Below are 11,765 nucleotides of genomic sequence, written 5' to 3' on the forward strand. Positions count from 1 at the left end.
GCTCCCCTGAAGGACCCTGACGGTGCACTAGTGAAAATACATCTGCAATCTGAGCAGCTTTAAGCAAGTCAGTTTCGTCTCTGCTGGTGATGTGCAAGACTACAGAATAGGGAACTTTCCTTTTAAAAACCTCTAAAGCTATTAAGTTCACAAGTTGATCAAAGGTAGTAACTGCGGCTGATCTGAGCCACTTTTTCAGCGATCTGAGCTTGTCTGATGCGAACTCCAGATAAGTCTGGTGCAGAGACTTGTTTAAGTTCCGAAAAGTCTGTCTATACCCTTCAGTAGTGATGCAGTATGCGGCTAGAATCCCCTTTTTTACCGAATCATAATCTGTGTTCTCTAGTCCCGCTAGGATAGTTAAGGCCTTTTCAGATAGTTTTGGCTTTAAGAGCCATGTCCAATCCTCTTTAGCAACTTCAAAGTGCTCAGCAGAGGACTCGAATTCCTTGAAAAAAGTTTCTGGGTCTTTGTCAGAGAACTGAGGCAAGAGAGACAAGTATTTAGTGAGTCTGACCTTGTTTTGGGGTGGATTAGTCGACTGTCTCTGTAGCATTGCTAATTGGTGTTTTCGTTCCCTTTCTTTTTCTTCTCTTTCTTTCTCTTCCCTTTCTTTTTCGTATGCTCTTTCTCTTTCTTTTTCTTCTTTTCGTATGCTAGTTTTATCTGCAAAGCCTCCAATTTAACTTTTTCTATTTCTAAAAGAAGCATTGGATCCTGGCCTTTGTTTTCTTCACTAGTATCACTGCGAGGTAAATCCCGAAGATGGGCTAGAATCAGTGCCATAAGCTCTTCCTTAAGGATATCGCTAGCGAATGAGAGTCCAAATTCTTTAGCTATGTACTTAAGTTGGTCTTTAGTTGCTCTAGAGGTCTTAAGCTCCTCTACCGAGGGATTGCTGACAAACTCTGCAGCCATTGTAAAATTTACGTTAAACTAATTAAGGAAAAATGTGAGAGAAGATGACAATACTTAACCGCAAGTTATCTCCTGACTTTCACTTGAGATTAAGTACCGACATAAGATAAGAGGATTATGAAATCCTGGTGAGTGAGGGGAGCGACCCCTGATGAGTAATCTCTTCAGAGAAGGTAACGAGCCACGAGATGCCAGCGAATGTTTTACCCCCCGTAAAACAAACAGGAGCCGACATGAAAGCACTCTGAGTTTAGACTGGTCAAGTTACCCTCGAGCGACTTTAAGAATTGACTTAGAACATCACTGGTTCTGATGAGTAAAGATGAGTCTCTGTACAGCTAGAATGAGGGGAGAAGGCGCAAATCACTAGGGAATAATTCCGCACTGTAACAACGCTCTAACTGACTGGAAGAACACAAAATAACCGTATGCCTCTACACCAGGCCTTCGTGTAGGAGTTTTAAAGGCTAGTCACCTGCACATTCATCCAGCAGAGTTCAAGCGAGGACTAGAACACTCAACGAGTGGGAGAGAAAAAAAATAAAATCCCTGTATATGTAACGTGTGTGTAATGAGTGCGTGCGACAAGATAACTGGCTGTGTAAATAATTGAATCCCGGACAGGCCCCCAATTATGTAATGAGCCGGATAGTGAAAGGTCTAAGGGCAAGAGATATTAGGTGGACTACCCGATCACTACACAGGATGATAGAAAACTCGAAGAAACTTTAGGTCTTATTAATAACTTAACACATATTTACACAAAAACTTAACACTAGTTAACACGGTTCGCCCAGGGAGGTCGTCTTAGATAAACAAGGTCGACCACCCAGAGGACAAACCGTTGACACAAATTAATGTATAAAAAAAACAAAGTAGCTTTCCAATCACCCGAAGTGAGCATTGATTAAACAATTCCGTCAGTGAACCCACTTGTAAATAGCGTAAATGACACCAATAAAATAGCCAGCGAGTATCCGTCACAACAAAACAAAAAAAAGTGTAAACTTTAAATGTATAGGTAGGTGTAGGTGAAAAAGGTGGTTTAATATTGTGTTCACTCCCTCGTTGATAGTTTTAAGTACTCACGAGACCTTGCACCCAGAGTCCCTCAGGAGAGTGTTGAGCCTTGGCTGCTTGGTTGAGACTGACTCTAGAGTGAATGAGAAGGCCCCACAACACCTCGTCTAACTCAGTCAGAAAGGGAGTCTCGGAGCATTGGCACCTGTGTTCGACTGTGTTGGAGCCTGGATCGTCGATGATTTCCCGAGAAGTGGTGAATGAGGCGAGGGCCATGACAATATCATGATGTAATTTAACTGTATTTAGTATTATAATTAAATAAGAGTTGGCAACCCACAATTCGATGAAGAGTTGGGGCTTGCCGCGTTCACTCACTCTGCTCCCAGACCTTGTGGAGTTAACACTCTGTTCCTAGTCACTCTCAAGCTAGCACGGTTGTATATACACACCATAAGGACGCTTGCTTGCTCGAGCAACTACACTAAGCAGCCTCATCGTCATCGGTTAACGATCACTCCCTCTTCACTAGCTAAGTAACCTTTACGAATTGGCCAATTCAAGGGGGGATTAGCTATGAGATAGAAGAGAAATAGTTATTGTAGGTGAGTTAAGGTTAAGTTACGTTTTGCCTAACTCTATGAGACTTGTTTGATTTACTTAAGAACAACTTTATAGACGAGTAACGACCTACGAGTTGTTTATTAGTAAATACCAGAAATTTCTTACATAGCGGTGCCCCGGCAGGGATACCGACTTGTATACATTAAATATTTTTCACATTTTGGTGCCCAGAAAGAGGGCCCCGATTTGTTTACCAGAACTATTAAACATTTTTCACATTTTTGGTGCCCCGACCGAGTGAGGAAAACCGATGTGTGCCGAAGCGCTGAATGTGTTTAAAGTTGCTTTTGTGGGGCACAGTTTACTACCACGTTCGATTGAAGTGGAAGACGTGGACGTACGTGTCTATAGAGCTCCGGGAGGAACGGCAAGCGCTTTCTCTGAAGATGAAAGGCTGAATGCCGTACTAGACTGGGAGCATGACCGTACGGTCCTTTTCCTTGGAGGAAATGATATCCATGAGGACGTGGAGGTCAATGAAGTTGTGGAGAATATTTTAGCAGTGGCAGGAGCCATAGAGGGCTCTTGTAAATCCTCAGTAGCCATAACCCTCCTCGAGCCAAGGAACCTGCCATATGGCTCTCCAGTTTGTTAGGGAACATATAAATTACTTAGCAGGGCTGTAAACCGAAAGTTGCAACGGGCCAGGAAGGGAAGGGATTTCATACATTTTAATGCCAAGCCCTTCCAAGCAATGTTGAAAGCTGATGGTATACATTGGAACCGTCATGGTAGGGAAACGGTTCTGCAGAAATTTATAAATTATGTAGAACATAAGAAAGGAGAGTTCTATGCTGTACAAGCTATGGGAGGGCCTATGGAGTATTGAGGTAATTAATTCTGAGCTCGGGGAATATGGGTGTTTTGGCAATTGAGTGTGGGGATGAAATAAAACCCTAGAGGTTTAATAACCCTAGGGGATAGGTTGAAATTATAGACCTAATCCCTACACTCCTCAAAATTAAATTAATAATTAGCTGAGCTGTAATAAATATTACGAAATTGGGAGAGGGGATAATTTGCACAAGGAGGACTTAATCCCTACCCTCTTCAAAATTTAAAATAATCAAATTATTACTAAGTTGAGGCAAATTTGTGGTTGGAATTCACAATTAAAATATTAAATTAGAAGTCCGTCAACATGTCTGTTTCTTTATTGCAAAGATCTTGTAGTAGTAAGGCAGGATGGGTAACTAGAGCCATAAATGATTGTAACCAGTCGTTGGACCAAATACCTCTGCCCAAGGAGGGAATAAATAGTCTCCTAAATTTCCTGAAAGATCGATAGAATAAGTACGAAGAGAATTACTTAACTTTAGAAGCGGCTATAGTAAAGTCTGAGAATAAGGAACTCTTAGAGTCAGAAACTACGAAGTTTGAAGACAAATTAGAAGAATACTTAACTGTAGTAAAGACACTAGAGTCAGAATTAGCTGACACTGCCGCGGAAACACAAGCTGTGGCACAGCAGAGTAGAGCTGTGTTACCACAAATAACGCTTCCGGAATTTGATGGGAAGCAGAACTGGAAATCCTTCTGGGACCAGTTCAAATATTTGGTACACGATAGAACAGAGCTCCCTAAAGTCACCAAACTTACGTATTTGTTAGGACAGGTCAAAGGAACACCATATCAACTGATAAAAGAATTACCAGTAGAAGAAAATAATTATGAGGTGGCTTTGACCATCCTTAGACAAAATTACGAAGACAGGGAACAAGTTATAAATCAATTATTAAGGGCTCTAATAGAATTACCCACGCCTAGGCACGATTTCGATTCCTTGCAAAAATTTAGAATTGCAATAAGTTGTAAATTAAGGGCCTTAGGTACTTACGAAGATATTAAGACATCAGATTGGGTGCTTTCAAGAATTGTGTCCTTAAAGCTACCACCGAAAACCAAGGATGCTTTGTATGGTAGGTACCAGAAGGATAATTTCTCCTGTGAAGAGATTGAGGAAGGCTTGATGCAACTCTGTAAACATTTGCAAGGAACATTAAACACTACTGAGGTCAAACAGAAGACTGAAGTAAAGAAAAAACCCACTAACCAACTAGTTGGGAAAGTTAAGTCAGAGAAGACTAAGTATGTGCCTAAAGAAGAGATAGGTACTTTCCTTAGCTCCTTAAAGGCTGAGGATAAAGTATTAAAGCCAAGGAATAGACATGCTGAGGATATTAAGGAAGTAAAACCTTCCATGGTAAAAGACAGGAAAGTTTGTGTCTTTTGTGGTGAGCAACATTCCAGTGCATCTTGTCAACCGTACCCTGATTATGCTTCTAGAGTAGGGAAGCTTCAGGAACTGGGGTGTTGTATAATTTGTATGAACTCCGAACATACTGCCGCGGACTGTAAGACTAAATTAAATCTTTGCTTTAAATGCAAGAAAGATCATCATCATAGTGCTTTATGCCCTAGGATGAAAATTGGGCATATGGAGAGAATGGATAATGAGCGATTGGTGAAAAAGATAACTAGATCTGATGTGAGAGGTGTAAGGCTGAGAGGGAGACCACGAATAGGATGGATGGACAGTGTGAAGAGAGCGCTGGATGCGAGAGGGATGTCTGTTGAGCAAGGAAGAGTGGCTGTGCGTGACAGAAATAAATGGAGAGAAATTGTGAATAAATAAGTGATGACGCAGCCCTGGGGGGATATTCTCCCGCATTTGGTCTGATCAGCTAGTCAGGTCAGGTGCGGGTAAGGGGATGGGTCTGTTATGATGTGGCAGGGCTAAACCAGTTCTGCTGTCGGGCCCTGCTGCGGATGTCACTGATTGCATTGCGCAGTTGACCCTTGTGCGGTGTGGTGCGGTGAGGATCTGTCCGTTCTCCCCTTTGGGGCTAAGATGTGAATGAATGTGTTTGAATGGATGAGTAAATGGAGAATGTGTCGTCCTGTCTCGGCTACCTCCCTTTCCTTGGGGGAAGCAGCCTAGGTATATGTATGTATGTATGTAAACCTGCAAGCGTCAATATGACAATTGCAAAAGGGAATGCTTCATTAGTAATGCCAGCTGCAGTACCAATAGCAGATGTGAAAGTATTGTTTGAGAACAGAAATCAATTAGTATGTACCCTGTTTGATACGGGTGCTCAGAAAACTTTCATTTCTGCAGACATTGTAGAGAAATTAAAGTTACCAGTTATCAGCAAGGTAAATCTAGCCATTACAGGATTCTTAACAACTAGGAAGGCTCAGTCTTTTGATTTAGTTATACCTGTAATACAATTAGGCAGATATAAATGCCGTATAACAGCAGCTGTGCTTGATACTATGGAGACAAGTATATACATAAAGAGATTGAAGGAAACCTCTGATCATCTACAAAGCTCAGGGATAAAGTTGGCTAAACAGAATGTGGAATCAGATACTGTGGGTCTCATGAAAATGATAATTAGTTCTGATTATTGTGGAAGATTCCTACATAGGACTTTCAAAAGGAATAAGGTACAGTTGTTCAAGAGTCCAGGAGGTAACCTTATTATGGGTCAGTTGCCTTTTCCAAAACAAGTTAAAGGAGAGGCCAAACTAGTAGACTCAGTCTTTGTTACCCCCATACAGTCATTGATGGTAGCTAGAATAGGTGCAGAATTAGAACCTACTCGGATAAATGACTTGTTGGATGAAAATATTGAACCTGTACACAAACTATGGGACCTAGACAGTATAGGAATACACTCTGAGGAACCAACCCCTGAAGATAAAATAACATTGGACTTGTATGATCAGTCTGTGGAATTTAAGGATGGACAGTATTGGGTAGGATTACCATGGAAACTAAACCATTCAGAGTTGCCAACAAATTACCAAGCAGCTAAAGCTCAGTTAAATTCTCTTCTAAGAAAGTTGAGAGATAAACCAGAACATATGATCCTATATGATAATATTATAAGGGATCAATTGAAGAATAAATTTATAGAAGAGGTAGAATACCCTGTTAACCACAAAGAAGGACACTACTTACCACATCATGCTGTAAGCAAGGATTCAGTAACTACTCCCATAAGGATAGTATTCAACTGTAGTAGTAAAGCGTCCAAGGGATCAGCTAGCTTGAACGATTGCCTATACTCTGGACCTACACTAACAGAGAAGTTAGGGAATGTGTTACTAAGATTTAGAGAGAAACCTTACGCTTACACAGCAAACATTAGTAAAGCTTTTCTCGGAATAGGACTGAGAGATGAGGATAGGAAATTTACAAAATTCCTCTGGCCTCATGATCCTCAAAATGAGGATAGTCCATTGAAAATTTACTGTTTCCGATTGGTGCTCTTTGGCTCTTGTGCTAGTCCTTTCCTACTTTGCAACACTTTAAAGCATCATTTTGAAAATGTCAAATGTCCAGAAATAGGGCAGGCTTTTTATATGGATAATTTGCAAGGTGTTGCTGATACAGAGTCGGAAGTTTTGAAGGCTTATGAAGTAGCCAGTTCCGAATGTGGGAAGGCAAATTTGCCGTTACAGAGCTGGAATACAAATTCACCGCTTTTGAGGAATAAAATACAAGAGGACTATCCAGATTCTGACATTCCCAAAATTCAAAATGTGTTAGGTCTTAACTGGGATACAACAGCTGATGTAATAAGTTTGAAACCAATTAAGTTCTCTGATGTCACTCTCACCAAGAGGTCCTTGTTAAGGCAGGTTTCCAAGCTATTTGACCCATTAGGGTTGGTCAGTCCTATAGTTATTAGGGGCAAATGTTTAGTACAGGAGGCTTGGCGAGAAAAGTTAGACTGGGACACTGAATTAGGTGAGACATATGTGGAACAATGGGAACAGATCAGAAAGGAGTTTGAAACTACATCAAGCATATGTATTCCCAGGAAAATAAACAGTAATGAGAAGTCGCACTTACACATATTTTGTGATGCTTCTCAAAGGGCCTATGGAGCAGTAGCCTATTGCGCAACAGGAGTGGATAGTAAGATTATTATGTCCAAAGCCAGAGTTGCGACAATTAAAGAAAGAACCCTACCTCAAATGGAATTGGCTTCCATAGAAGTAGGAACTAAATTGGCCAGGTATATAACCATTACTCTTGAAACTCAGTTTGAGGATATTTACATATGGACTGACAGTGAGATTTGTCTTTACTGGATAGGGAAGGAAGACAGTAAAATTCCTTTCGTCCGTAATAGAGTGAAGACTATTAAAGAGCTGTCTTCCAGATTTAATTTCATGCATGTGTCCTCCAAACAAAATCTAGCTGATCTGCTCTCAAGAGGTTCGACCGTAAGGAGACTGATCAAAGATAACTTGTGGTTTAAAGGTCCTAAATGGTTACTCACTAAGGATTGGCCTGAACAGAAACAGTACAGTATTGCTGAGATTAGTGTAGTGAACTTGGATCCTATAGTACCTGATCCAGAAGTAATTGACATCAGCCGATTCTCGTCAATAAGACAACTTCTAAATACTACTAAATTGGTTGTTGAATTTCTGAATAAGAAGGTGGGGTTTCAGAAATTAGATCCCCTAGAATACTGGCTGAAAAGAGTACAAAGAAATTCTTACGGGAAAATATATAAACTTTTAGGCCAAGACACTGGAAAAGGGAATAAGCTGATGAAGAATTTAGGCTTGTTCTTAGACGGAAAAGGTCTGATAAGATGTCGTGGCCGATTGGTAAAGGCTGACTTGCCCATCCAAACCAAACATCCCATTTTATTACCTAAGAGTGGATGCTTTGTACAACTTATTATAAAAGAAGCCCATGATTCCACTCTCCATGGAGGTGTACCGCAGACCTTAGCTCAAATGCGGGAAAGGTACTGGATTCCTAAGGGTAGACAGGTTATTAAAAAATATCACAAAAACTGCATCATTTGTAGGAAGTATGAGCAGCGATCTTATATCTACCCAGGACCACCAGCCCTACCGAAGGATAGGGTGAACATAAGTCGGCCCTTCCATATAACAGGAGTGGACTACACAGGGGCTATAACTGTTACGGGTGAGGAAACTCCCCATAAAGTTTACATTTGTTTATTTACTTGTGCCTACACAAGGGCAGTCCATCTAGAATTAGAAGACTTAAGCTCAGAGACATTCCTCAATGTCATTCACAGATTTGCTGCTAGAAGGGCTTGTCCTGGCAAGTTAATAAGCGACAACGGAACTAATTTCGTTGGAGCAGCACCTTTACTGTTGAACATAATGAACGACCCAAAGGTTAAGTCGGCGCTGGGAATCCGAAATTGTATTTGGCAGTTCACAGCTCCAAGAGCTCCATGGCAAAATGGATTTACCGAAAGAATGATTGGTATTGTCAAGAACTGCCTGAGGAAAACATTACATAGAACTAAGATCACGTGAGAAGATTTAAGAATAGTAATAACTGAAATTGAAACCAGGATTAATAATAGACCCTTAACTTATCAAGATGACACTAGCGACTCGCTAGAGGCCTTAACACCGGCTCACATGTTATATGGCAGGAAGCTCCATCCGATGCCTTGTGTGGATATCCAGGAAGAAGTTGATGATCCTAACATAGAAAATAATGATTTAGGACAACATCTGCGGGAGGGATATCAACGTCTGAAATGGATGCTGGATACTTGGAATAGACATTGGAGCGAAGAGTATCTTCTGAGCCTACGCGAGAGGTTTTATGGAGCTCAAGCTGCCAGCAACAAATCGGTTATTAACATAGGAGATGTGGTCTTAGTGAAGACTGAACAACCAAGATCCCAGTGGCCATTAGCTAAAGTGATCTCCACACACCCAGATTCTGAAGGGGTGCTGAGACTCGTAAAACTAAAATGCAAGGGACATACCAGTATAAAAACTATTGATAAACTGGTACCCCTTGAGTTAGCAGCCACTCCGGATCCAGAGGATGGTGAAGATCAAACGGGACAAGAGGCGCGACCTAGTAGGGCCGCAGCACAGGGTTCTCGAGAACTATGGAGGGAACTCTTGGCTAAGGGTCATATTACATGATACTACGTATCATTTTCCGCCGGCCCCAAATCTGTGGGAAATATTTTCCCTCAGAGCAGTTGCGCTCTCTATTTTCATCATAGTTATCCCTGGTTAAAGGCAGAGGAAAAATGGAGACCGTTGTTAATTGTTCAAGCGGTTTTAATAACCCAGAAATTACGTTCTCTTCAATAATTCTTGTTATTGATAAATTAAATGTTACTGCATTTAACCCCCATGGACAACTATACATTATAAATACATGTAATGATGTGGTATTTTCCACTGACCTAAACTGCGTCTGCGCGTTAGGTGACGTGGCAAGCAAGGAAAGATTCTCCTGTTAAGGCAGATGTGGAATTAAGATATTTACATAGTTAAAGAGAATATTTGGTCTAACTTTAGTTTAAGTAAAACTAAGATTAATTTGTTAGATTTACCCTGTACATATCGTGATGTAATTTAACTGTATTTAGTACTGTAATTAAATAAGGGTTGGCAACCCACAATTCGATGAAGAGTTGGGGCTTGCCGCGTTCACTCACTCTGCTCCCAGACCTTGTGGAGTTAACACTCTGTTCCTAGTCACTCTCAAGCTATCACGGTTGTATATACACACCATTAGGACGCTTGCTTGCTCAAGCAACTACACTAAGCAGCCTCATCGTCATCGGTTAACGATCACTCCCTCTTCACTAGCTAAGTAACCTTTACGAATTGGCCAATTCAAGGGGGGATTAGCTATGAGATAGAAGAGAAATAGTTATTGTAGGTGAGTTAAGGTTAAGTTACGTTTCGCTTAACTCTATGAGACTTGTTTGATTTACTTAAGAACAACTTTATAGACAAGTAACGACCTACGAGTTGTTTATTAGTAAATACCAGAAATTTCTTACATAGCAGTGCCCCGGCAGGGATACCGACTTGTATACATTAAATATTTTTCACATTTTGGTGCCCAGAAAGAGGGCCCCGATTTGTTTACCAGACCTATTAAACATTTTTCACACCATTGTATGATTAGATTGAACGATGTGGAAAGGTTACCTAAACCATAAGTTTTTACTACAGTTTTTTGGACTTGGGACAGACCGTAAGCTAGTGTGCCTGTTTTGGTAATCCCATGGTTTGGTTAAGTTTAATGCTGTACAGACGTTACGCAAACGATAAATGTATATTCCGGTTTGTATGGACTGGCAAAGATTTGGGAACTGCAGGGATACCTTTGAAATACCTTAAATAATATACAAGTAAATATTTGTCTGCCTTGTAGAACATACAATTTACAATATTTTATGCTTCTGTTGTTCTTAGCTGTTACGTTCATTATATATATATATATATATATATATATATATATATATATATATATATATATATATATATATATATATATATATATATATGTATTGTTACATAGCCTATGATTTCATCATCCTTTGTATAATTCTAACGTACAGTATGCTGCATGTTTGATCACGATTCGCCTCGTGGCTTCCAAAGTGACCAAGCTTCCGTGTTCTACCTCGTCTCCCCCTTCTCCCCCTTATAGTAGAGTAAGTCGTTCTTTCTGTTGTTCAGAGCAGGATTGTCAACTCTTTGTCCCCTATGGCTTCATTTGCGCATCCTTCTAACAAGTTGAATCAAGCTCTGCCGGCCCCTATATAATGAGCTCAGTCTCTGCATTAATTGCCGCTTAGATTTACTAATCATTTTGTTCACATATCTGTCCTCCCCTGTACAGTTGTTATTATTTTTGTGAGTGCTCAGGAAGTCTCCAACCATCTGGCTGCTACGTAATTTCAGTATAAATGTTATTACATTTTTTTTCTTGTACTGTATAGCATAAGGTGTTAATTCGTAGGCCTGGTGAGGTTTTTGTGATTCATGTGGAGTTTTTGATGTCAGCCATTGTTAAAAATAATTTGTATCTGTAATAATATATCTTGCATTAACTAACCATTATCCGGTTTTCTCATTTTATCAGGGCTGACTTAGATAAATTTACTCTTGCTAATTTCGTGTTAATAGAGGCTATTGCAGTTAACCATATATTTAACCTGTTTTTTGCCATTACATTATCCTTATGAGTCCTGAATGTTTAGTTCTTAGTTTGAGCAATAAACTATAACTTGTAATTTTACCTAACTCTTTGGTTTTGAACCTGGAACTTTGCGGGACAGTAGTGATTTTAGTATTCTCACTTGAAGTGTTCATTATCTCTCTCTGTTCGGTAACATAAATGTGGTGACCTCTTATCAGGATAT

The sequence above is a fragment of the Coenobita brevimanus genome, chromosome 83, assembly GCF_032717465.1.
Source record: "Coenobita brevimanus isolate Jiangsu-jjx chromosome 83, ASM3271746v2, whole genome shotgun sequence".
In the NCBI taxonomy this organism is placed as follows: domain Eukaryota; kingdom Metazoa; phylum Arthropoda; class Malacostraca; order Decapoda; family Coenobitidae; genus Coenobita; species Coenobita brevimanus.